This window comes from Mobula birostris, chromosome 7, assembly GCF_030028105.1.
Source record: "Mobula birostris isolate sMobBir1 chromosome 7, sMobBir1.hap1, whole genome shotgun sequence".
Lineage (NCBI taxonomy): Eukaryota > Metazoa > Chordata > Chondrichthyes > Myliobatiformes > Myliobatidae > Mobula > Mobula birostris.
Window position 1 is genome coordinate 162,976,870 of NC_092376.1, and position 25,841 is coordinate 163,002,710.

Consider the following 25,841-nt stretch of genomic DNA (forward strand, 5'->3'; position numbering starts at 1 on the left):
TTGTCCGTTGGCAACCTTACCTCCGCCCCCCGCACCCCCCTCCAGGTCGGCCGGTCCGCAAGGATACTGTCAATATTAAACTGGTCCGCGGTGCAAAGAAGGTTGGGGATTCCTGTTTTAAATTATGAATAGAACGTAATTAATTTGATGTACTGTAGAACAATTCAAATGTGGGCAAACTTAGCAGGTACTTCACAAGACATTTTATGAAATAACAGCAATTTCTATTTTAATGACATTGGTCACAATCATGTGACAAACTATGATTAAAAACTTAGTACATCTGAGAGTTTCTTAGAGATAGAATCTCTGGGCATTTAGAGAATCATGGTCATTGCTTCTTCACTTTATGCAATTTCGGCACGAAAGGTTTCATAGGAACGCTCTACTTTAGCAGGGGAAATATGGAACAAGGGAGATCCCGTATGGGACAAGCCAATTTAGCCCAATATATGGGATGTCCTGGCTAATACGGGACAGTTGACAATCATGGTCTGATTAGGGACAGTCAGAATGGCTTTGTGAAGGGCAGATCATGTCTAAAAAGCCTGATAGAGTTCTTTGAGGAGGTGACCAGGCATATATAGGAGGGTAGTGCAGTGGATGTGATCTATATGGATTTTAGTAAGGCATTTGACAAGGTTCCACACGGTAGGCTTATTCAGAAAGTCAGAAGGCATGGGATCCAGGGAAGTTTGGCCAGGTGGATTCAGAATTGGCTTGCCTGCAGAAGGCAGAGGGTCGTGGTGGAGGAAGTACATTGGAGGATTGTGACTAGTGGTGTCCCACAAGGATCTGTTCTGGGACCTCTACTTTTCGTGATTTTTATTAACGACTTGGATGTAGGGGTAGAAGGGTGGGTTGGCAATTTTGCAGACGACACAAATGTTGGTGGTGTTGTAGATAGTGTAGAGGATTGTCAAAGCTTGCAGAGAGACATTGATAGGATGCAGAAGTGGGCTGAGAAGTGGCAGATGGAGTTCAACCTGGAGAAGTGTGACGTGGTACACTTTGAAAGGACAAACTCCAAGGCAGAGTACAAAGTAAATGGCAGGATACTTGGTAGTGTGGAGGAACAGAGGGATCTGGGGGCACATGTCTACAGATCCCTGAAAGTTGCCTCACAGGTGGATAGGGTAGTTAAGAAAGCTTATGGGGTGTTAGCTTTCATAAGTCGAGGGATACAGTTTAAGAGTCGCGATGTAGTGATGCAGCTCTATAAAACTCTGGTTAGGCCACACTTGGAGTACTGTGTCCAGTTCTGGTCTCCTCACTATAGGAAGGATGTGGAAGCATTGGAAAGGGTACAGAGGAGATTTACCAGGATGCTGCCTGGTTTAGGGAGTATGCATTATGATCAGAGATTAAGGGAGCTAGGGTTTTACTCTTTGGAGAGAAGGAGGATGAGAGGAGACATGATAGAGGTGTACAAGATAATAAGATGAACAGATAGAGTGGATAGCCAGCACCTCTTCCCCAGAGCACCACTGCTCAATACAAGAGGACATGGCTTTAAGGTAAGGGGTGGGAAGTTCAAGGGGGTTATTACAGGAAGGTTTTTTACTCAGAGAGTGGTTGGTGTGTGGAATGCACTGCCTGAGTCAGTGGTGGAGGCAGATACACTAGTGAAGTTTAAGAGACTACTAGACAGGTATATGGAGGAATTTAAGGTGGGGGCTTATATGGGAGGCAGGGTTTGAGGGTCGGCACAACATTGTGGGCCAAAGGGCCTGTATTGTGCTGTACTATTCTATGTTCTATGTCTACTTTCTATGTTTGCATCATGTAGGTGAATATTTTAAAGAGTTTGTTGGAAGGTATAACTCTTTCTTTAAATATTTTTTCCTCTAATGGATTCAAGCAAATCAGAGACAGCATTCACACCATTGTTCCACAAATCTCCATTCTGTCTTTAACTTTGTGCCATACAGCAGAAACAAATCCTTCCAAAACATGGCCCCTCCCTCCAAACTGACACCGACCCCACTTCCCAAACCCCTTATCCCAAGATCTCTTTTCATCCACCTTCCGAAGCATTTTTTTTCCTACATTATTTCACCACTGGTCAGCCATCTCGTACTGCTGATCAATTCTGCAATTCTTTCCTTCACTCAGTGTCTTCTTACACTTTATTTTATTAAAACATCTACTTCCATTAGCAAATGCCGTAGATATGCCCTTTTGTTGTTTGTTCTCAAATCATTTCAGACAAAGCATCAGGGACATGTATGGAACCTTTTAGCATTTTGTACAAGTTATTGAAGTTTTTGACGTTGACAAGTACGATACAATCTTTGTGGATAGTACTAAATTCTAACTGTACCAAGGAGAGGCCTTAAGGCATGAAAAGATTGAAGGAAATTTTCTTTCAGGGTTCCTTGCTTTATCCTTGTTGTTCCTTACCTCATGGTGCATCAGATGAGAATCTTGCCATTTCTTTAACATTTTTGTCTGTTTTCACAAGGTCGAGTTGCTAGCTCGATGGTTAACCCAGCATGGACGGAAAGCATGCAAGGGGTTGGCTGGATTCGAACCTCAGACCATTCACCTTGAACTCTGGTGTGGATGCCACTACAAAACCAGCCAGTATTGGCTTTATCAGAGTTGACTTTTATTATTTCTTTTATTTTCCCATGTGTTGAGAACTTCCCTTGGAGTAGCTTGAACGTATAATTAATCAGGTAATGCAATCTGCTTAAAATACTTTCATCAATGTTATTATCAAATATTAAAGAATAGCAGATACTTTAAAACTGATCTCCAGAGACTCCAGCAGTCACCACTGCCCAGATTCTCTATCTTCTAGTAGTTCCCCACTTGAAGCTATCTGGTGGAATTGCAGTAACGTCTTCTAACAACCAATATTTAATCACTTCCATTTAATTGCCATTAGATTTTTTTTATTATTCGGAGATTTCATAAAAATGTCTCCCTTTGTAGATGGACGTGAAGTTCTATGATTTTCAGGCAGTATGACATCACTACCTGATGACAAATCATTCCAGAGTTGCTAATGACTGTGTCCAGGTAAGTAGGAACCTTTACTTCAAAGCTAGCTTCTGCCATGTAAATTATAGTGGGAGAACAGAATTAATCTTCAGGAGTTACAGAGAGCACCGAGCATTGAAGTGAGCATCATGTAATGCTACAATTTCACTTTGTGTTAAAAGTAAGCTATATTAGATTTAAATACATAGTTCATTGGTTTATGACATCAGAGGGGCACAGCCAGTCAAACCATAGGTAGAAGTCTGGACTGAGTGAAAGTGCATGAGGAGAAAGTTCCACTCCCTTAACAGAACAGTCACTCTGGGAGAAAATTAATTGGAAGAAGGCAGTGCTTCAATAGGATTTGTATATTCTATTTTCACTGCATTGTTGCCATTGTGAAAGATCGGTCTGTCTTGAAAAGAAAGACCCAGGTGGAAGCATAAGAGTAGAAATCTGTAATCAGCATTTCAGGTCTACCTCTCAAACAAATGCTTGCTGAAAACAAGAGGATGTAAAAGCAATAAGTATTTCAAGGAGCAGGGATTCTTTGTGAATATTCATTAATCTCCAAAGTAAAGGATCCATCTTTATCACCTTAACCTTGAATGGTATTATTTATCCCGAAATATATAACTGACAATGCATCAAGATTAATAATATCCCATCTATACAGAGGCCTGTGTTATCAAAGGACTATCAACGAAGGTCAAAAAAGTTCAAAGTTCAAAGTAAATATATTATCAAAGTACATTATTTATCACCAAATACAACCCTGGGATTCTTTTTCTTGCGGGCATAATCAATAAATCCATAATAGAATAATAACTATAATAGAATCAATAATAGACAACACCAGTTTAGGCATTCAGCCAGGGTGCAAAAGACAACAAACTGTGCAAATACAAAAAGAAATAAATAAACATAAATAAATAAATAATAAATATCAAGAACATGATATGAAGTATCCTTAAAAGCAAGTCCATAGGTTGTGGGAATATTTCAAAGATGATGCAAGTGAAGTTGAGTGAACTTACCTCCTTTGGATCAAGAGCCTGATGGTTGAGGGGTAATAACTGTTGCTGAATGTGGTGGTGTGAATCCTGAAGCTTCTGTACCTTCTTCCTGATAGCAACAGCAAGAAGAAAGCATGTCCTGGGAGGTGGGGATCCCTGATGATGGATGCTGCTTTCCTGCAACAGCATTTCTGGTAGGTGTGCTCAATAGTCTGTAGGGCTTTACCCATGATGGACTGGGACATATCCACTACTTCTCGTAGGATTTTCCATTCAAAGGCATTGGTGCTTCCATGCCAGGCCATTAATATAATGTCCACTACACATCTATGGAAGTTTGTCAGAGTTTTAGAAGTTATGCCAAATTTTTGCAAACTCCTAAAGAAGCAGACTTCTTCATAATTGCACCTATATGATGGGGCCAGGACAAGTGCAGGTAATATCGTGGTACCTCCCACCACAATTCAACCCACAAATGTTTATCCTGAAGTACAAAAGATTTTTGTTGGATCTTTTTGCAAACAGCTGTCACAAATCATGGACTGGTAAAAAGAATGAAGCAAAAAAAGCAGTACAATGCTGCTACAGAACACATAGAACATAAAACATAAAACATAAAACAGAACAGCACAAACCTCTTTGACCCTCAATGTCTGCACCGAACTTGAAACATAGGAGACCATGGGAGCATAGCAGTCAGCGCAGTGCTATTACAGCTCATGCCATTTAGAGTTTGGAGCTCAATTCCAACACCATCTGTAAGGAGTTTGTACGTTCTTCCTGTAACCGTGTTGGTTTCCTCCCACAGTCCAAAGACTTTCCGGTTGGTAAGTTAACTGGCCATTGTAAATTGTCCTGTGATGAGGCTAGGGTTAAATAGGTGGGTTGCTAGGCAGTGTTGTTCATTGTGTCGGAAGGGCCTGAACCACACTGTGCCTCTAAATAATAAACACGTAAATAACAGCACTAGCATGGAATGTACAAATAACACAGTTCTTGTGCTGATGATAGATAAGTTTCTGAACAAAAACAGCATAAATTACTTATTGAGTAAAAGGTAAAAGTTCACAAAGATTCAGAATGGCATCTCCAGCATGCAGATTGCTGTTTTATTTCTAGTTCAGTTATGATACAAGTAGCAGATGAGTTAGTCTTTCAAACTTCATGCAGTTCTATTAAATGCAATTCGAGATGACATGTGCTTTCCATATTGTGCATTAGAATTTTGTTCTTGTCCATCTGTTGGCTTCCTTTTGTGTCGCTAAGCAAAACCTGTATCTGGGCCCTAGGACGAAGAATGGGATGCTGCCAGAAACACCTGACCAACAGCATAGTGTCAGGTCAGATTTCATGTTGACCTCCTTGCTGTGTTAAAATAGGGCACTTAATTAATTAACTATTTCTGGATGTAAATAGGGTTGAGCTGGAGCCAAGAATGAGAGTATGATAGAAAGATGGGTTATTACTGGACTCTTATACAGAAGACTGGATTAATGATCCAGAGATGCTTGCTCAAATCCCGCAACATCAGCTGGTTAATTTGAATTCAGTTAAATAAATTTGGAATAAAAAGCCTATTATCAGTAATGGTGATCATGAAACTGTGAGATTGGTGTAAGGTAAAAATATTCACTTCACCCATTCCCTTCAGGGAAGTAGATCTGCGATCCTTACCTGATCTTACCTACACGTGATTCCAGATCCACAGCACTCATTCTTAACCAGCCCTGAGTTGGTAGATTAAGATAGTGTGCTACTGGACTGGGTCTACTGCAGGTAGTGAGTGAAGCAGCTGGAGGGACAAACCTATTTAACCTCATGTTCATCAACGTATCTGTGGAAGATTAACCTCTCAGCAAAATGATTGATAAAAATGATCACTGCACAGTGCTTGTGGTAACAAAGTCCCAATTTCAGAGACAGAATACCCCTATTGTGTGAAAGTACTGAATGGGAGCGGCATAAACTCTAAGCTGACCCCAACAGTTGCACCAAAAAATACGTCACTATTGTCTACCTGCTCGGTAACTATAACACTATATTCTGCATTCTGTTTTCCTTTCCTCTTGTACCACCTCAGCATAAGGAACGACCTGCCTGGATGGCAGGCAAACAAAAGCTTTTAACTGTATCTTGGTACGTGTGACAATAATAAACCAACTACCAGTCCCCCACCAAGCCAAGCCAAGGTATCATTAACACAAGAGATTCTTCAGATGCTGGAAATCCAGAGAAGCACAAGCAAAATGTGGTCTGGCATGGTGGTGTAGTCGTTAGCACAACACTTTACAGTACAGTGTGCCTGGGTTCAATTCCTGCTGCTGCCTGTAAGGAGGTTGTAGGCTCTCCCCGTGACCGTGTGGGTTTCCTCCCACAGGTTGGTAGGTTAATTGGTCATTGAAAATGGTCCTGTTATTGGGCTAGGATTAAAATTGGCTCATTGCTGAGTGGTGTGGCTCGAAGGGCTGGAAGGGCCCAATTCTGCATTGCATCGCAATAAAACACAGTAAAATAAAAATGCTGGAGGAACTAAGCAGTTCCATGGAGAGGAATAAGCACAGTTTCGCGCTAAGACCTGGTGGCTCCTGGCCCAAAACATCAACTGTTTATTCCTCTCCATAGATGCTGTCTGACCTGCTGAGTTCCTTCTGTGTTTTGTGTGTGTTAGCCAAATGATCATTCCAGGTTCAATATCCCAGTATCAAATAGGGAAGCTGCAAGAAGGCACTATATTCCTGGTGAACAGCAGAAACAGCATGTCACGGTCATACTGAGAGACTATGCGACAAACTGAGCCACTCAAAGTGCTGCAGTTTTTAATATCTAGTTGAACTATTAGTGTACAATTGAGCAGCTTATGAAAGGAGATGGCTCTAAAAAATCCGCATCCTCAAAGGTAGCAGGATGCAGCATGTGGTTGCCAAAGAAAGGCCGTGTTCAGGCAGAAGTGCTGACTGGATGATCCATCTGGTCTTCTTCCTGAGATCACCACTATCATTGAAGCCAGGTTTCAGCCAATGCAATTCACACACACAACATCAAGAACTGGCTGAAAGAACAGGATACAACAAAAGCTGTGGGACCAGACAATATCCCAGTTGTAGTACTGAAGACATGTACACCACAACTAGATGTTCCTCTAGCCAAGCTCTTTCAATACAGTTACAACACTGGCATCTAGTCAACAATGTGGATAATTGCCCAGGAATGTCCCATTCACAAAAAGCAGGAGAAGTCCAAATCCAATTAAATTAATACCCAATTAGTTTCATATCAATTGTTAGCAAATTGTTGAAAGCTGTTATCAACAGTGCTATCAAGCGGCATTTGCCTACCAAAAACCTGTCAACCAATATTAGGTTTAGGATATGCCAAGACCATTTGGCTCCTGATGGCGTCGGAGACACAGAGCAAAGAGCTGAATTCTAGAGGTGAGGTGAAAGTGAGAGCTATTGAGGTTAAGGTGTCAAGGGACCCTAGCAAAAACCTGCACTCAAAGGGCTTTAAGGGGAAAAAGTTGGAGAAATACCTTTCAGAGAAGAGGATGGTCATGGTTATTGCAGGTCAATCATCATATCCACACTGCAGTATTTCTTCAGGAAGCCTAATTTCAGATACGGCCCAACTATCTTCAAATTCTTCATCATTGATCTCCCTTCCACCATAAAATGGTTCAAATGACTCAAATGGTTCATTTTAATATCTGAGAATGTATACAGTATACAACCTAACATTCTTTCTCTTTGCAGAAATCCATGAAAAACAGAAGAACACCCCAAAGAATGAATGGTAAAAAATGTCAGAACCCCAAAGCCCCCACTCACATGCACAAGCAGCAGCAAAGCAAAGTCAGAAGTAAGATATTCACTGACATTACACAACGTTCAAATCTATTTGTAGTTCCTCAGTCCGTGAAGCAGCCCATGCCTGCACACAGCAATACTGAGACTATATAGAAATGATAAGTGGAAAGTAACAATTGCATCACAATATTGTCAAGCATTTAACAACACGCAGCCTAATTGCATATCCCTAGTTTTCCTGAAGCTATTGAATGTCAAGTCCCAACTACCAACCCGCTAGATGAGTAACTCAAGTAGACCAGCAATGTAAGTGCTGTGGCTTGAGGAACAGGTCAAAGGCTGGGCAGCCTGTGGTAAGTGACTCAACTTTTGGCTCCCAAATGCCTTTTCACCAAGTATAAAGTACATTAAGTATGTGATGAAATGTTCTCCATTGGCCTGAACATGTGCAGCTCTAAGAATACACTAGTCACTTAGCACTGACCAGGATAAAATATACATTCCTTCAAGCACTTTAAGTATTCACCCCATCCACACTAATGCACAATTTTGACAGTTTGTATTATCTGTGAGATGCACTACACTTACCTAAGCTTCTCTAATAACACAGTGATACGTCACAAATCAGCAACCTTTACCACCAAAAAGGAAAAGTCATTAAGTACCAGGAATCCATTCCAAGTCATGTGCCACCCTCATTTGCAAAGACGTTACTGTTTCCTCATCACTGCTGAACACTGTGGGCATGTTATGTTGGTGCCATAATGTATGTGTGGCAACACTTGCAGGCTGTCCCTAGCATATCCTCAGATTGTGCTGGTTGTTTATACAAACAATGCATTTCACCATGTGCTTTGATATGGATGTGATTATTAAATAAATCTAATCTGATCTAATCACCAGGCTGAAATCCTGACCCTCCCTATCTAACAGCAAAGTGGAAGAATGTCAAAATATTCAGGGACAGTTCAATAAGATAGCTCAAACAACAGGAATTCTGCAGATGCTGGAAATTCAAGCAATACACATAAAAGTTGCTGGTGAACGCAGCAGGCCAGGCAGCATCTCTAGGAAGAGGTACAGTCGACGTTTCAGGCCGAGACCCTTCGTCAGGACTAGGAAGAAGTACAATCGACGTTTCAGGCCGAGACCCTTCGTCAGGACTAACTGAAGGAAGATGCTGCCTGGCCTGCTGCGTTCACCAGCAACTTTTATGTCAATAAGATAGCTCACCACTTCTTCTTAAGGGCAATTAGAAATGACTAATAAATCATGACTTTAATCACCATTTCCCAAAATCCATGAAGGAAAGTGAGTCAACAGTTTGCTCTAGCTTCAGGTATTTGGTAAGAAGAATGAGATGATGGTGTCTAGATAATAGAGTTTTTGCCAAAGACCAGAGCAAAGGGCTCAGCCTGCTCAATATTTAGTTGGGAAAAAATCTGCTCATTTTGTGCTGTATAATCAAACGAACAGTCAGACCCTTCAGAAACAGCAGAAGCGTCAGAGAAGTATTGAGATTGAGAACTGTATGCATAGAACCAGGTATTTTCTTTTGGATAACGTCATTGAGTGCCAGGATGTGAGAGAAAAACACTAAAATAAAGGTTGCATCATTCTGACCAGAACCAAAGAGTTAAAAAAGAATGAGCAAATAAAGATGCAAAAACAAATTGAAACAAAACAATTCTTAAAAAGAAAACCAACAGCCTTGGGCAAAGAACAGAAAAAAATTAAACTGCAAAGGTGTAGTGACTGAAGCTTTGAAAAAAAAGCAGTTCTAAAATGGAAATTAGTGATGAGATAGAGGGAAAAGCAATTAGATTTTCCAATTTACTCACAATTCGTGCAATCAGGGTCAAAAACAGACTGATGTCGGGTTCTGAAAAGGTGACAGTACTGGGCCACTCTTCCATGTTCACAGAACACGCACTCAATTGGCTGAACATTTGCTTTAACAAGCAGAAATGCACAACGATGGAAGCAACTAGCGTAGGGACAAAGAAGTCAGTCGTGTCTTAGCTTCATAAAAGGATCAAATATTCCACACATTGTCTGCCTGTTAAGCGTCTTGCCAATTACACCGCTGACGTTCAGAGCAGCAGTGAAGGTCCTCCATCTCTGGGGGCGCTCACAGCTTCCTTCATCATTTCAGTAGCCTCCGCTCAGTTTACTGTCAGCCATGCAAGTCATGGGTAGAAACTCAGGAATACCGTCGCACGCAGATGGAGGATTCTTCATTGAATCAGAATCAGGTTTACTATCATCGGCATGTGTTGTGAAATTTGCTGTTTCCATAACAGTTTTGTTTGACCAATCAGATTTGTTAGCCCTGAGCTACCTGTTAAGTGAAATACATTATTAACAAATACCTGTTTACTAAGCAAAGAAGCATTCTGAAATTAGAGCAAAAGATAAAATGCTGGAAAAACTCAGCAGGTCAGTCGGCATCCAGGAGCCATATAGATAGCTGATGGTTCAGATGAAATGCTGCATCTCACATCTGAGTGAGCACAGATCGATCCTCTTACTTCCAGTTGCTGGGATGATCACTAGTGGGTCACTAGCATCCCTCCCAGATTTTTTCCAAGATGGCACCAGCTGGGACGATGACCAGTAAGCTACTAGCAACCCTCCATTTTATTTCCCAAGATGGCATTAGAGTGTGGTACAATACCAATTCCAATTCGCATCCATCTGTTTTTCCAGATAGTGAAATGTGAGTCAGATTGGTAACCCATGAACATTAAAAAGGGTTTTTTTTCTTTGGAACAAAGCCAGAAGATAATCACAGAATCAAAAGTCGTTGTATGTTAGCAATTTGAAATAATGTCAGAGAATTCTGTAAATCCCAAATTAGTAATCTTCTCAGGGGAAAGTTAAAATATCAGGTCATTGCTTTCTTAATTAACTTCTTCAAAAACACATCAATCTGAAATATTAATTCTCGTCCTCTTTCCACCAGTGCTGACTGACCTGCTGACGATATACCCTCAGTGGCCACTTATACATCCCATACCTAATAAAGTAGCCGCTGAGTGTATGTTTCTGATCTTCTGCTGTTGTAGCCCATCCACTTTAAGGTTCAATGTGTTGTACATTCAAAGATCCTCTTCTGCACATCTCTGTTGATAACACACAGTTACTAGAGTTACAGTCAGCTTGAACCAGTCTGGCCATTCTCCCCTGACTACTCTCATGAACAAAGCTGCTACCTACAGGATGTTTGGTTTTGTTTTTCAAAACATTCTCTGTAAACTCTAGAGATTGTTGCATATGAAAATCTCAGGGGATTGACTGTTTCTGAGACTCGAACAACCCTATCTGGCACCAATGGCCAAAGTCACTTAGATGACATTTCTTCCCCACTCTGAAGTTTGGTCTGAACAACAACCATGTCTGCATGATTTTATGCATTGAGTTGCTGCTACATGATTGGCTGATTAGTAATTTGCATTAACATGCAGGTGCACAGGTGTATTTAATAAAGTGGCCACTGAATGTATAGCATGTTCAGCACATTCCCCAGAGCATAATCTGGTCTCTATCAAGTCACAAATGAAATGGCTTCCTTCTTGTGCTAAATGGCATGAAAGCAGAGAAGGTGACTTATTTCTTTTTACTACTTCATATGTCATCTATAAAGTTGTAATTGAAATCCATATGGAATCTTATTTTTCAATTTTGACTTTTTTTGCATTCCTGCAAAGCACATTGTCTGCCTGACGAGAGTGTATCAGACTCCCTAATGTACCTGGGAAGATTAAATAGTTACCAACCTTTCTCAGGATATTCAGATGCAACTTGAAGATGGATTTCAGAATTTGCAGTGACACATAAAAGTTTATAGAAGTAGAAGAGAGAGTATTGAAGAATGAATTATTTTGATGCATTAATTTCAAGTATGCCCTGAATAACTTAAGTTAGTTGGATGAGGTGCAAAGGTCCGTCCATACCTTACCTTTAAAAGCAAGAAGAGGTATATTTGCCATGGCTGTCTGTTTATTAAAAAATGGATAATGGAAAACAGGAAAGGATAGTGTTTGAAGCAGTTTCATGATTTTCCAAGCTTATGAAGGAAGTCAGATACTTAAGGACAGCCTGTCACTCACAAAAACTGACATTGTGTAATTCCCACTCATCTTATCTTTGTCTTTGAATGTCTGTCAGTATTATTTCATAGACAATTTTATCTACTATTTGTTTACTGCTATTGCATATCTTTTCATCAAAGACTACAGAACAATATGTTCACCTTGGCTGACCCACTATATTCTCAGTAAGTGCCATCTAGCACTTAGCATTCAGATTAAATATCTTGTCGATGCACTGTGTACTTGAGGGTTTTATATACTTCTCTTCAACAGTGCTGTACTGCCAAAATAGAGCAACGGTTGCAGGTTTCTGTAAACATTCTTCCACTTTAAGAAAACAAAAGAAAATGGAACATTTCCCTGCCCCTTTCTGTGTCCATTTTAATGGTGAGCGAAAATCGAGTTACACTGTGTCTGGGCTGAGTGGATGGATAGGTTCTTTAATATTGTCACAGCTGTGTCACAGCCCTCCAAAATAAAAACCTCCCGATAGCACCGGTGTGCCAATTCATTTCTGCATCAAATGTCCTTCTGCTCTCCAAGTAACACTGCCAATTTAGCCCTCATTACTGTCACATTATAAATAGTTATGTAACATGGACTTATGCCTTAGTGGGAATTGCATTGAGACTGTCCACGTTCATTTCATTTAGGATCCTTATGTCCACCAAAGGGAAAAAGCTTTCATCCCATCTGTCAGTGCTGCAATTGAACCCATGAATTGTGGAAAAGACACGATTCTCATTGACATCATCCCTTGTCCTAACATATTAAGTCTCATAAAATGTCAGTTTAATCACCTCCATTTAATCACCATCAGAACTCCAGTTTTATCAAGAGATTTCACTAAAATGTCCTCATATGTGGTATATGGTGCCCAGTGCTTTTTCTGTAGTGGCATTCAGCAATTTGACACCCATTACCCAATGTCAAAGATAATAATGATCTCTTCAGAGTTGCTAATAGCTGTGTTAGTGTACATAGGAAATTTTTGCTTTAATTCTTGTTTCTATAATATAAACGTTAGTGAGGCTCTTCAGCATAAAAAAAACTCTTTTAATCATTCTTCTGAATTAAAAAGCAGAGACAACAAGGGCATCTGGGTCAACCTGGTCCAAAGGGCTTGTTCCTGTGAGGTATCACTCTGTGACTCTTGAACAGCTCCTGGAGTACTGAACAAAAAGATTTAAGTCCTAGTTTCTACCTTGTTCTAAAACACAGAATCCAATGACATCCTGGATCATCTTCCAATCTATAACTTTTTCTTTGTTGCTTCTTCAACACTCTACATCAACATACAAATGTATATGTTGTTGTAGTGTTTTGTTGTATGTATGCCATTTTTATGATGAATTCATCTTTTCCAAGTATTGGTTGTATGAGATCAGACATTCTTGAAAGCAATAGAGTTAAACACCATGGAAACAGGGTCTTTGACTTAATCGTCCATGCCAACCAAGTTGCCCACCTGAACTAGTCCTATTTGCCTGCATTTAGCTCATATCCCTGTACAAATTTCCTATCCATAAATATTATGAATGTCTTTTAAACATTGTAATTGAATCCCCCGGTACCACTTCCTCTGGCAGCTTGTTCCACATGTGTACCATCTCTGTATGAAGTTATTGCCCCTCAGTCATTAAACCTTTAGCTCTTTAAATCTTTCCACTGTCACTTTAAATTTATACCTTCTAGATTTTGATTCTCCTGCTACCTCATTCATGTTATTTATATAAGACCATAAGACTATAAGACATAGGAGCAGAATTAGGCCATTTAGCCCATTGAGTCTGCTCTACCATTCCATCATGGCTGATCCCAAATCCCACTCAACCCCATATACCTGCCTTTTCACCTCAGATTTCACTTCAAATATACCCATGGGATTGGCCTCCAATATAATTTGATTCACTACTCTCTGGCTAAAAAATTCCTCTTTACCTCTGTTCTAAAAGATCATTCCTCAATTTTGAGGCTGTGTCCTTTAGTTCTGCATAACCCCACCGCAGGAAACATCCTCTCCACATCCACCTTATCTAGTCCTTTCAACAGATGGTAGGTTTCAATGCGATCCCCATACATTCTTCAAAATTCCAGTGAGTACAAGCTGCCAAACGCTCCTCATATGTTAACCCCTTCATTCCCGGAATCATCCTCCTGAAGCTCCTCTGGACTCTCTCCAATAACACGTCCTTTCCGAGGTTTGAGGCCCAAAACTGTTGACAATGCTCCAAGTGCAGCCTGACCAATATCTTATAAAGCCTCAGCATTATCTCCTTGCTTTTATACTCTATTCCCATTGAAATAAATGTCAACACTGCATTTGCCTTCTTCACCACAGAGTCAATTTGTAAATTAACCTTCTGGGAGACTTGCACAAAGACTCCTAAATCGTTTTGCATCTGTGATGTTTGAATTTCCTCCCCAGTTAGATAATAATCTGCACTATTGTTCCTTTTACCAAAATGCCCTAACATACATTTCCCAACACTATATTCTATCTGCAACGTTTTGCCTGTTCTTCCAATTTGCTTCCTCAGCACTACCTATCCCTCCACCCATCTTCGTATCATCCACAAACTTTGCCACAAAGCCATCAATTCCATTATCTAAATCATTGACATACAATGTGAAAAATAGTGGCTCCAATACTGACCCCTGACAAACACCACAAGTCACTGGCAGCCAACCAGAAAAGGCCCACTTTATTCCCATTTGCTGCCTCCTGCCTGTCAGCCATTCCTTTATCCATGCCAGTATCTTTCCTGAAATGCCATAGGATTTTATCTTGTTAAGCAGCCTCATGTATAGCACCTTATCAAATGCCTTCCGGAAGTTCAAATAAATGACATCCACTGTCTCTTCTTTGTCAACACTGCTTGTTACTTCCTCGAAAAACTCTATCAGATTTTTCAGGCACAATTTCCCTTTTCAGTAACCATACTGACTTTAACTTATTTTATTGTTAGTCTCCAAGTACCCTGAAACCTCATCCTTCATAATAGGCCCCAACGTTTTCTCAACCATTGATGTTACGCTAACTGGTCTATAACTTCCTTTCCTTTGCCTTACTCCCATTTTATCTGTCCTGATTTTATAAACCTCTGTAAGGTCACCCTTTATCCTCCCATGTTTCAGGGGAAAAATTTCCAGCCTATCCAGTCTCTTCTTATAACTCAACCTCTCCAGTCCCAGAATTTAAGAACAGAAAATGATCAAGCACCACATAAATTTGAAGAATATGGACACAGAATGGGTTTGATATAGATCTCCTTCCCTGGTACTTTCACTGCATTGTATATCAACAGTAATTCATCCACTGACTCCTACTCTGTTCTCAATGCCCTTTACTTTTTGCAACACTTTAATAAGCCTAAGAGTGATTGAACCACAACTCCTGATTAAGTCCATAAACTGCTTTCCAGAATCAAAATACCAGTTAATTAAATTCAGAGAATCTGCATTTTTATTTCATTATTGAGGAATTATTTTGAAAACTTTAGATCATTATTCTGAATTCATGCCTCCTCCAGACCAATTTCTCTTTCCATATTACCACATTCTTTCACCTTCCACAATTACTCATTTGTGTTTTAATCATTCTTGCCTTTCCCCCAGTCACGGACTTTCTCATATAATTTTTCTCCTCTCCCCTCCTGCATCCCCAAGTATTCATGCATTTCAACATCTGTTTTTGCTCTAATTTTCTCCATTGCGAACAAAAGGTCATAGAGCTAAAATGTTAACTTTCCCTTCAGATTTTGTTTGACTTGTTATTACTGTAATAATCTATATTTTAAGACAGATATAGATAAGGTGAATGCATGCAGGTCTTTTCCCCTCAGGTTGGGTGAGACTGGAATGAATAATCATAGGTTTTGGATGGAAGGTGAAATATTTAAGGGGAACCTGAGTGGGAATTTCTTGACTCAGAGGATGGTGCAAGTGCGGAACGAGCTGCAAACAGAAATGCCAGGTACCGATCCAGTTGTAACATGTAAGAGAAGTTTGGATAGGTACATAGATGGGTTAGGTATGCAAGGATATGATCCAGGTGCAGCTAAGTGGGACAAAGTATAAGATCTGGTTGGCATGAACTATGTGGGCCAAAAGGCCCATCATTTCGGCAGCTCAGTCAGTGGCAGGAGCACCACACAGTGAAGAGGTCACATGCAGGTTGGCAATGCTCGTTCAAAGCCAGAGTTTTGTGGGTGATCGGTGTCATTCCGGTAGCACAAACAGCGGCGGGAGCAGCACAGAGAAGAGTAAGTAACGTACAGAACGGATAAGCAGAACGGTCGGTGTTGGGAATGGGCCAATGGTGAGAGTGGGAGTGTCAGGATTTGGATCCAAGGAGGCTTCGGCTCAGAAGAGTCGTTGGCCCGAGGTAAGTTGTCCAGGTGAGTTTCTGAGAAGATCCCCTTTTTTTTTGGCGTGTGCCTGCATGCATGTGAGTCTGTGCGTCTGTGTCAGCGTGTACGTGCGTGCGCGTCTGTGCATGTGCATCTGCATGTCTGTGCATGCGTCCGTAATGATGTCTTTTTCATGGCTTTTACAAGGCACGGAGCAAGAGTGAGACTGTGTGGCGCGCCACTCCTCACACAGTCATTTTCGCAGTATTTTCCCTTTATTTTATGAGGTCGAGTTGCGATCTTGACACTCAACCCGGCACGGATGGAAAGTGTACTCGCGGGCGGACCCAGCCAGTTTCAAACCCGGGAACCTCCGCTCCCGGGTCCGGTGCCGATGTCATAGTGTCACCAGCCAGACCAAGTTTCCCTTTTTTCTTAATGTATCAGGTGTACTTAGTGCAGTTTAAATGGACATTGTGTGTTCTTCATGCCAAATGTTAGAGTCCTGGGAAACCCAGAGTCTCCCAGGCAACTACATCAATGTGAAGGGCATCCAGCTGCAGCTCCTTAAAGACCATGTTAGGGATCTGGAGCAGCAGCTGTATGACCTTCAGCTTGTATGGGGGAGTGAGGAGGTCATCAATTGGACTTACAGGGAAGGACTCACCCTGAAGTTGCAGGAGGGGGTAGCTCGGTGAAAGTCAGGAGAAGGAATTGGAAGGTGAATAGGCAGTTAGTGCAGATCATCCCTGTGGCCATTCCCCTCAATAATTAGTATACCATATTGGATACTGTTGTGGGAATGATCTCCCAGTGGAATGCCACGAAGACCGTGTTACTGACACTGAGCATGGGTCCATTGTGCAGAAAGGAAAGGGGGAAGAGGGGAGAGGAAGTGATAGGGAACTCAATAGTCACAGGAACAGACAGCAGGGTCTGTGGAAGTGAATGGGACACCCGGATGGTATGATGCCTCCCAGGTGCCAGGGTCAGGGATGTCTCGGATCGCGTACACAGCATTTTGTACAGGGCAGGAGAGCAGCCAGATGTCTTGGTACACATTGGTACCAATGACATCGGAAGGAAAAGCAAAGAGGTCCTTAAGAGAGAATTAAGAGACGATAGGCAGAAAGCTGAGAAGCAAGTCTTGGGAGGGCACCCAGGGTTCATCCTCCCATGCTTGGACTCCCATATGATGACTAGGCCGGCAGGTAGCTCAAGGTGGCGTAGACAGTGCCCCGCTAGTTGTAGTCTTCTCGCCTCAATTTTAGTGGTGAGCATCGGTAGGTCGTCATAGAGCTCGACGTTCATCAAGTGCTGTTGCCAACACACGTCAAGAGCCATCCGGAGCATTCATGTATAGCAACCATCTAGCAACTTTCGCATAGTCTTGGTGAGTGTCCACACCTCACATCCGTACATGAGAATGGACTCTATGATTCCTATGAAGATCCTCTTTTTAAGCCCTCTGGTCAGGTTCGACTTCCAGATTTCCTTCATGTCATTCGTAGCCATCCACGCCAGCACCTTCCATATCTTATGTCCTTCTCCGAAGTCATCATTCTTGACCCAAGGTACTTGTAGTCAAAGACTTTCTTAATGGTACCATTCTTTACGGTCTTGAGAGTACCTTCGTCGCAGTTAAACACCATGTACTCTTAGGACACAGCAGTCACAATATGATTGAAATCAGCTTGACGTTTGAGAGGGAGAAAGTAATGTCTGGCATAGCCGTATTTAAGTGGAGTAAAGGAAATGAGGGAGGATTTGGCTAAAGTAAATTGGAAGGAGATGCTGGCAGGGATGACATCAGAGAAGCAATGTCTTGAGGTTCTGGGAAAAATGAGGAAGGTGCAGGATAGACATATTCCATAAACAAAAAAATACTCAAAGGGCAAAATAGTACAGCTGTAGCTGACAAGGGAAATCAAAACTAATGTAAAAGCAAAACAGAGGGCATACAAGAAACCAAAAATTAGCAAGAAGGTAGAGGATTGGGAAGCATTTAATTACATATAGAAAGCAAATAAAAGAATCATTAGGAAGGAAAATATGAAATATGAAAGCAAGCTAGCAAACAATTTCAAGGTAGATAGAAAAAGCTTTTTCAAGTATATAAAAAATAAAAGAGAGATGAGAGTAGGTATAGGACCATTAGAAACTGAGGTCGGAGGAATAATAACGGAGGAGAAGGAGATGGCTGATTAACTAAATTATTATTTTTCATCAGTCTTCACTGTGGATAATACTAGCAGTGTGCCAGGTGTTGAAGGATGTGAAGGAAGAGAAGTGAGTACAGTTACTATTACAAGGGAGAAGGTGCTCAAAAAGCTGAAATACCTAATGGTAAAAAGTCACCCGGACCAGATGAACTGCATTCTAGAGTTCTAAAAGAGGTAGTGGTAGAGATTGTGGAGGCATTGGTAATGATCTTTCAAAAAATATTGGACTCTGGCATGATTCCAGAGGACTGAAAAATTGCAGATGTCACTCCATTCTTGCAGAAAGGAGGGAGGCAACAAAAAGGAAATTATAGACCAGTTAGCAAGGCATCAGTGGTTGGGAAGGTGTTGGAGTTAATTGTTAAGGATGAGGTTACAGAATATTTGGTGACACAGGGCAAGATAGGACAAAGTCAGCGTTGTTTCCTAAGGGAAAATCTTGCCTGAGGTATCTGTTGGAATTCCTTGAGTAGATTACATGTAGGATAGATAAAGGAGATGTCGTGGATGTTGTATATTTAGTCTTCCAGGCAGCCTTCGTCAAGGTGCCACACATGAAGCTGCTTACTAAGTTAAGGACCCATGGTATTACAGGAAAGTTATTGGCATGGTTAGAGCATTGCATGATTGGTAGGAGGCAGCGATGGGAGTAAAAGGATCCTTTTCTGGTTGGCTGCCCGTGACTAGTGGTGTTCCACGGTGGTTGGTGTTGGAACTGCTTCTTTTTATGCTGTATGTCAATGATTTAGATGATGGAATAGATGGCTTTGCTGCCAAGTTTGCAGATGATACAAAGATTGGTGAAGGGCTAGGTAGCGTTGAGGAAACAGGAAGGCTGCAGAAGGATTTAGATTAGGAGAATGGGCAAGAAAGGGGCAAAAGAAATACAATGTTGGAAAATGCATGCTCAGGCATTTTGGTAGAAGAAATAAATGGGGAGGAAATCTAAAAAATCTGAGATGCAAAGAGACTTGGGAGTCCTTGTGCAGTACACCTTGAAGGTTAACTTGCAAGTTGAATCAGTCGTGAGGAAGGCAAATGCAATGTTAGTATTCATTTCAAGAGGTCTAGAATATAGAAGCAGGAATGTGAAGCTGAGACTTTATAAGGCACTGGTGATGCCTCATGTTGAGTATTGTCAACAGTTTGGGTTCCTTATCTAAAAAAAGATGTGTTGACATTGGAGAGGGTTCAGAGGAGGTTCACAAGGATGATTCGGGGAATTAAAGGGATATAATATGAGGAACGTTTGATGGCTCTGGGCTTGCACACACTGGAATTTATAAGGATGAGGGGGGATCTCACTGAAACCTTTTGAATGTTGAAAGATCTAGGCAGGACCCATGGTGGGGGAGTCTAGGGCAAGAGGGCACTTCTTCAGAATAGAGGGACATCCATTTAAAACAGAAATGCAGAGTAAATTCTTTAGCCAGAGGGTTCTGCATATGTGGAATTCTTTAGCCAGAGGGTTCTGCATATGTGGAATTTGTTCCCACAGACAGCTGTGGAGCCAGGTCGTTGGATGTATTTAAGGCAGAATTTGAAAGATTCTTGACTGGCCGCAGCAGCAAATATTATGGGCAGAAGGCCGGGGACTGGGGCAGTGGAGAATCAGCCATGATTTAATGGCAGAGCAGGCTCAATTTGCCAGATGGCCTAATTCTGCTCCTATATCTTGTGGTCTTTAAACCTTACGGTCTTCTGTGCCATAGGTCCATGACTCTATTACTCCAAGCACTGACATGAACAAACGCCACATGCATAAAAATGTTGACTCTTAACTAATGTCTCATGAAGTCAGAATATACAATCCATGGTCATAGAAGAAAATGTTACAATAGGAGGTCACTGTTCTAAACATGCTCAGTTCAAACTATGTCCAAAATGTGAAGATATTCAGATTTCTAAACAAGAATAGTGACACACTGCATTTCTGCTTGAACATCATTGAATCCAGGAAACAACCAAATAATGGTGGTGAATACACTTGAACTCAAAGAGAAAGCATTTCATACCTGATCATATAGAAGACTGAACTTCTGTAGAGATAAGGAAAAGTTGAGTTGGTCCATAACTTGGAGCAACAATGAAAAATTCCTGGCCACTTTCCGTATTTAATGACCCTTGATAGCCAACACATTTTGTGCCTTCAATCAGAAGATGCTAGCAGCCTTCACATCATGGAAGACGGAGGGTATAAACAATAAATTCACCAAGAGCACACATGCAGATGGTATTGTTGATTGATTCACTGCTATGCAGAAGCAATGATGGCTGGATAAATGACAGTTGAAGAGATATTATCTAATGATTATGAGCTCCTCGAAAGACACCTATAATGTTAGTAGTGGTGAAGGTGAGGAACCATAGAAGATCAATGAAATATAACCACTTGATCAATACATCAAATACCAGTACTCCAACTACCCCACAGAAATTATAACCAAGACATGATTAAAGAAAGCGTATTTGCAGCAATTTTTTTCAGATAAATAACACAAGTACGATTTGTGTTCATTTACTGTTATGATCTTGGCAATAAGGAAATTGGGCCTGGCACTTCCTGTTGCAATACACACCACAGGCAGTCCCCTCACGTTATGCAAGGGTTCTATTCTCACAAATATGATCATAATTCAATCTGCTCGTTTGTCAAAAATGAACAAAAACAGTGTGTGGAATGGGATCACAGAAGCAGCTGCGATGGAACGAAAACAGTGGCCACCAGGGGGCCTCATGACTCATCGACTGAGCGAGTGACCTGTTCAATGCTCCCAGCTCTACTCCACTCCACTCAGACACTCTGATTGTTCTGGTTCAGTGGTGGTTGTCAGGATGGAGGTTCGGGGTAGGAGAAGGAAGAATGGGGAGCGAAGACGTGGAAATTCCTAGTGCCCATTTGACAGAAGATACCTGCAGCCTTGCAACAACCATCTCCACCAATCTTGCTGGTCTCCCAGATGCTCATTCATTGTATGGGTTGTTTATATGTTGGGCTTTTGTAATCCTGGGAGGATCTGCAATGCTGGAGTTATTTTTCTTCTGTGTTGAGGGAATAGGATGAAGTCATCAACCCATTAATTATTTACCAAGAGAAAGGTCCCAATTTAGGACATTTATTATGAACTCAATTTTACAAGGGTTACAATCAGCATGAATTAAAGAAGTCTCCAGGGACTTAATTTGTGTGTTGAAAATTATCTTGCATAATTTCTGTTCAGATAAATAACTGTTGGCAACAGTGTTCAACATAGACAAAGGCATCTGTGAACTGACATAAGCAGAGGAGAGATTTTATGATGTGCGATTCAATGGTTGCTGCATGTTGAAAGGGTTTAGGGCCCAGAGACATAGGGCATCATTGGCCTGCTTCATGTTTAGGATGGGTAGTAGACCCTCTCTTGGGAAATCACTGTTGCATTATCCCAATGTCATACCCCACCCCCCAGCTACTCCACCGCTTCATCTCAATCGACCTCAGCTCCAAAAGGCTACCTTGAAGAGATATATTTGAGAGGAATGACCCATTTCCCTTGGGTAAGTGTGCAATGACATTTAATAAACTAAGTTTTTTTGGTATACGAGTATTGCATGAAGGAGCAACACTTATTGACCACCCCTGGTTGCACTTTGAGAAAATGGTGAGCTGCCTTCTTGTATTGCTGCAAATATTCTGGCCAAGATCCTTCTAGAGCAATTGGATAAGGGGTTCCAGGATTTACACCCAGGGTCTGCATGGAAGCACCAGAAAATATTTCTAAATCAAGATTGGGTGTGACTTCAAAGAGAATCTACCAGTGATGGTATTTCCATGTACTCGCTGCCTCTCTTAGTAGATAAGGTCATAGACTTGGGGTTTCCTGTCACGGTACTGTGGGTGAAAAGCTACAGTATGCATTGTAGATGGTATACATTGCAGCCGCTGTGTGCCAGTAGTGGGGGGGGGGAACAGATGTTTCTGATGGGGTGCCAGTCAAGGAGGTTGCTTTGGTTTGGCATCATACTTCTTGAGAGCTGATGGTGCTACCAGCATCTAATTGAGTAAAGAATATTCAATCACTTTAACAGCTAAGATATAATGGACTTCAGCAGTATGTTTCCAGTAGTGGGAGAGTCTAGGACCAGAGGCCTACAGAATACGAGAAAGTCCCCTTAGAACAGAAACGAGGGAGAATTTCTTTAGCCAGAGGATGGTGAATCTGTGGAATTCATTGCAGCCTGCTGTGGCCGCTAGGTCATTGGGTATATACAGGTTAATAAATTCTTAATCAGTAGGGGTATCAAAGCGTACAGGGAGAAAACAAGCAAATGGGTTTGAGAGGGAAAATAAATCAGCCATGGTTAAATCGTGGAGCAGACTCAATAGGCTGAATAGCCTAATTCTGCTGCTATGTCTTATGGTGTCCTCTAAACCTGCGTGCTGTAGATGGTGGAAATGCCTTGATATCAGAAGTGAGTCATTCACCACATAATATGTATCCTCTCACCTGCTCTTACAGTCACAGTATTTCTGTTGAGTTTCTCGCCAATAGTGACCTTCAAGAATGTTGATGATGAGGCTCTCAGCAGATAATTCCAATGAATGTGAACAGTAAGTGGTTTGACTTGCTAAATGGATTTGGCCATTGTCTGGCTCTTCCACGACTTAAATATAATACCTGAATTTTGCCTGCAAACATCAAAACCTAGATGTGAGCTGCTTCATTTGCTAAGGATCTGTGAAGGTAGTAGTAGGTAATTGAACATTTCGTAATCAAAAAATACGACTCTATAAAGAAGAAAAATCATTGATGAAGCAACCTCAGATTCTGTCATCGAATGAGAACTAAGATAATTGACTCCAAGTACAAATGTTATCATCCTTTGTGCAAGGTACGACGCTTGATGCCCAGTAACTTCAGTTTGACCAGGACACCTTGATGCCAGCTGCAGTCAATTGCTGTCTTACTGTCAAAAGTAGTCACTTTTACTTCATAGCTGGGAAGCTTTGGTTCACATTTTGATCAAGGCTGGGATAGAACTTAACGTTAATGAGTAAAAATGAAAACCAGAAGTAGCTACTCCTTGTAGATGACAGTTTCCATCATTTTGGTGATGAATATGAGGAGGCCAACTGGGCAATAATTAGACTCGTCTTTTTTTAATGAAGGGAGCGCACCTGGGCAATTGTTAATATTGTTGGGTATACGCCAATATTGTAATGACACTCGAGTGGATTGGCTAGAGGCTCAGCTAGTTCTAGAGCACATGGTCTCACAGCCTTCAGTGTATCTGGTATTCTTAGCCTTTTGCTGATATATGGAGTGAATCCAACTGGCTGCATGCTGGCTTCTGGAAGGATGGGGATTTTAGAGGAGGCCAAGATCATCTGTTTGGCACTTCGGGCGGAACACGACTATGAATGTTTCAGCCTTTTCTTTACCAGTCATTTGTTCTGCCTCCGTGTCATTGAGGTTGCAGATGTTTTAAGACTAGAATCGGAATTGGAAATGGTTTATTATTGTCACATGTACCAGGATGCAGTGAAAAGCTTGACTTGTATACTGTTCATACAGATCAGATCAGTACATGATGCATTGAGGCACAACAAGATAAAACAATAACAATGCACAGAAACACACACAAAATGCTGGAGGAACTCAGCAGGTCAGGCAGCATATATGGAAATGAATAAGCAGTCAACGATTTGGGCCGAGACTACATCAGGGCCTGAAAGGATGGTGAAAGAAGCTAGAATAAGATGGGGAAAGGGAAGGAGCACAAGCTAGAAAGTGATAGACAGTGACAGGTGGTGGTTGTGCGAGATGAAGCAAGAAGCTTGTATGTTGTAATTGGTAAAGGGCTGGAGAAGAAGGGATCTGATCAGAGTGGATAGTGGACCATGAGAGAAAGGGAAGGAGGCGGGACACCATGGAGAGCTGACAGGCTGATGATGTGGAGAAAAATTAAGAGGGGATGCAGGGTAGGTAATTGAAGAGTAGGGAAGGGGGAAGGGAAAAATTACTAGAAGTTGAAGAAATCGATGTTCATGCCATCAGAATGGAGGCTATGCAATATGAGGTGTTGCTCCTCCAACCTGAGAGTGGCCTCTTCATGGCAGTAGAGGAGACTATGGACTGACATATCGGAATTGGAATTAAGATTGGGATTAAAATGGTTGTCCACTGGGAAATCCTGCTTTTTGCAGATGGAGCGAAGGTGCTCGATAAAGTGGTCCCAAATCTACACTGGATTTCACCAATGTGGAGGAGCTTGCATCAGAACACAGGATGTAGTAGATGACACCAAAAGACTCTCAGGTGCAGTGTTGCCTCACCTGGAAGGACTGTTTGAGGTCCTGGATGGAGGTGAGGGAGGAGGTGAATTGGCAAGCTTAGCAGTTCTTTCACTTGCAGGGAATAAGTGCCGGGAGGGAAATTAGTAGGGAGGGAAGAATGAACAAGGAAATCAGGGAGGGAGCAATCCCTGTGGAAAGCAGAGAATGGGGCAAGGAAAAGATTTGTTTGGTGGTAGTCTCATGGGCCGATAGGTGTGGATAAGAGGAACTCTATCCCGGTTAAGGTGGTGGATAGATGGGAAAAGCAGATGTACAGGAAATGGAGATGCTGCTGCAGAGAAAAGTGCAGTGTAAGCAAATAATAAGGTGTAAGATCATAACCAAGTAGACTGTGAGGTCAGAAATCCAACTTGTCATACTATAGAACTATTACAAATGTCATTGTGCCTGTTGATCCTGTTGATACATGCTTTCAGGATTTTGTATCTTCTGCCTGTTGGAACAAGGAAGAGTGTGAATATTCAGGGTGGATGCGGTCTCTCCGGCTGCTTTACTGAGGCAGCGAGCAGCATAGACACAGTCCACAAAGAGGGGCTGCCTTCCATGCTCAGTTTTGATCTGTTTTTTTGGTGATGGAATCATTTAGCTATGATACTATATGCTGCCTTTGCTACTCACTAAACAGATAATCCTGGATTGCAGCTTCGTTAGACAGGCGCCTCATTAATTTTAGATATGAATGTTTTTGTGCCCATTATTGCCTTTCTGCACTAGTCATTAAACCAGGATTGATCCCTTTGCAAGATCGCAATGGCCGATCGATCAATATGTCAATTTACATGGTTACCAACTGTAACTGTAGTTGTGAATGATTCTGCTACTCTTTGCACTTATTAGTCCACAGCAACTCATAGGTGCCCAGTACAGAGCTGCCAGATTGTTTTAAGTCCATCACATTCAGCATCGTGTTTATGTGCTCAGTGTGAAAATAGAATTCTGAACCCACTGAAGTCCCTGCAGTGATCACTTCTACCAACAGATTTTGAGGAAATGCAGTTTCCTCTGGCCAGTTCAAGATCAAGTAGATTG